A 2,687-nucleotide genomic window follows, 5' to 3' on the forward strand; every position below is an offset into this window, starting at 1 on the left:
CACTTTACAAAATTGAGTGGTCATAGGAACATATTAAAAGAAAAATCACTAATCTGATTAGAAACACATATTCCTGAACATCTTTTGCTGAAACCTAAAGAACATTTCTATTTCTTTTAGTCTTATAATCCTTCTCTGTTCCTTAAATCTATCCAGATTTTCTTATGCTTCAATTATTTCTTTCCTGGGTACATGCTAAAAGCCTGCGAAGCAGAAATTATCTTTTAAATACTCCCTTCTAGAGGAGACTAAGGGAGTTAATTTCTGATCTTTAATAAGGCCTTTGCCACAAGTCAGGCCAGAACTAGTCAATGTTGGGGTCTCATGCCCACCAGTCACGTCAGTGTCAAGTGTTTGCACTCTGCTGCCTTAAAGACAACAATAAAATTAAAACAGTAATGATGATAATGCTGCTTTTCACTGAGCACCTGTGAATCAAGAACTCTCCTTAACACTGGTTCATTTAATTCTATTTAATTCTCAAAGCAAAACATTCTGGGATTCAATGGCAGGTTAGCTCTGGTTGTATGACTCCCAGAGACTTCTGAGTAAATGCTCATCATTCTAGTTCCATACCTGGGAGTTCCTGAATCTGCTTGGACCAGGCTCCATTAGCCTGGGGAGGCTGGTAATAATAAGATGAGAAGTCCATTCAAGCCTGGCTATATATCAGGCATACAATAATTCTGGGATCACTACAGGGCAACAGGCTCAGGTAAAAAGGTTTTTAGCATGTTTTGTGACAAGGCTGTTTTGTAAGATGACCCCAGTCTTATATATGTAAGGCCACATCTGTAAGAAAACACTAAACACTCATACCTCCTGGAGTTCTGATGTTACTTCGTAATACCTCAATGTATTATCGACCCCGTATATTTGTCCTGCCCCAGTTCTGCCAGCACCACATTGTCTCCTATCTTACCTCCAGGGTGAAACATCTCCCTCTGCATTGGATGTTCATCTGCCATGTATCTTCACCATATGACTTCTTCTGTACCCTTTAGATGAGAAAATTCCATTTGATGTGGCCGAGTGTTTTCCCTAATTAGATCTTTCCATTGATCTGAGCCTACTGTTAGCACATGTATATAGAATGCTTACACAGCATTACTATGCTGATTCAACAGCTACTGTTTGTTTCTACATCTTCAGTTTCCTAATCATCAACTCCTGAGCCAGCCTTTTGAGACTCGGGGAGGCCAGAGAGGCTAAAGCAAAAGTCTTTTAACTTCAAAGGACAGGGACACAGGGCTCGTATGCCGTTGCAATCTCCCCTTTTCTCTGATATTCCTCAATCTTAAGGGGGACAGGTAGACAACAATAAAGGGAATACAGTTTTGGATAGAGAGATTAATCGTAAACTTGGCAGAGAAACTTGGGTTTAGAAGAACTCCTTTTCAAAAGCAGTGTTAATCAGCTCCGAAATGAGGAGAATTGGTGTGAGGTTCCCACAAGAACTAACTTCCGTTCCACACAGTAAAAATGGACTTAAAACATGGTTTTCACTTTTCCCAATAATTACCAAGACTTCAGTAGTGGAAATGGATGTTAGCTAAATTATTTGGGCTTCCTGCAAACTCGTACTTTCCAGATGATGTGGATGATGGCTTCCAGTTTTATGGTCTGGAGACTATTTCTGTAGTTTTTTTGTACTATTTAGGTATAATTTAAGCAAGCTTCATCTCTATGCCTCCTGTAATGTGACGAGAAGAAAGTCTGAATTTATCGGCAACTACTAATTGTCAGATTCTGTTTTATACTTTTGCACATGTAATCCAAAAGAACAGGCATCTGCTAGAAGAGTCAAACAGAGTCATGTAGGAAGTAAACATACTCAGTTGGTTCTGTAATTAAGGATTAAGGCCATGCAGTGTGTCCTGCAGGCTGACTTAATGGACTTGACAAACACATTACCTTTAGGCTACTTGCCGCCACATGCCAGCCTGTCTGAAACGTTCATGTAGTGTTTAAAATTTTTTTTTTTTACTGAAATTGAAGTCCACTGCTCTACTCTATGACTACATGTGTGTCTCTGTAGCTCTTTTTCATACCTACCAAGTGCTCTAATTTGGTAGAGAATATCCCAATGGGAAGAGAACGGACAGTTCTATCAGGGCCAAACGCTCAGCTTCCCAGATCATGGAAATTTTCTACTATAGATGGACTTGAGTGCTCGCTTCGGCAGCACATATACTAAAATTGGAATGATACAGAGAAGATTAGCATGGCCCCTGCGCAAGGATGATACGCAAATTCGTGAAGCATTCCATATTTTTCAATAAATATGTTAAAAAAAATAATAAAATAGATGGACTTGAAGGCCTAGACGAGCCATAAAGGGAAAATAATATTGCATTTTTCTTTACATACTATCAGTATTTCATTTTGGAATATGTGTGGGGAGCAACTAGAAATATTTTACAATTAGAATTAATTTAATTTAATTTTATAGTTAACTTTTAACAGCATTTTCACGGTACTTTGGAAACAAAACCAAGTATTTGTATTCTATCTGGTTTACATATGAACTTTAATGACAGGCTTTTTACAGAGGTTAATTATTTTTGTAATCGACAAAGTTCTATGAGTCTAAAAATTTTTAATGGTTACTCAGATACATATCAAATTTGAATATAAGATCATTTAAAATTAAAAACTCTTATTTTATATATGCATTTTTAATTAAA

At 37.4% G+C, this 2,687-nt stretch overlaps 1 non-coding gene across 1 annotated transcript; it reads left to right on the top strand.

Moving 5' to 3' along the window:
• The first annotated feature begins 2,169 nt into the window (after positions 1–2,169).
• LOC123613635 (U6 spliceosomal RNA) lies at positions 2,170–2,276 on the top strand. The gene has a single exon (XR_006721011.2). It is a non-coding gene; the product is annotated as a U6 spliceosomal RNA (small nuclear RNA).
• The last annotated feature ends 411 nt before the right edge of the window (positions 2,277–2,687 follow it).

Source organism: Camelus bactrianus, chromosome 8, assembly GCF_048773025.1.
Source record: "Camelus bactrianus isolate YW-2024 breed Bactrian camel chromosome 8, ASM4877302v1, whole genome shotgun sequence".
Taxonomy (NCBI): Eukaryota; Metazoa; Chordata; class Mammalia; order Artiodactyla; family Camelidae; genus Camelus; species Camelus bactrianus.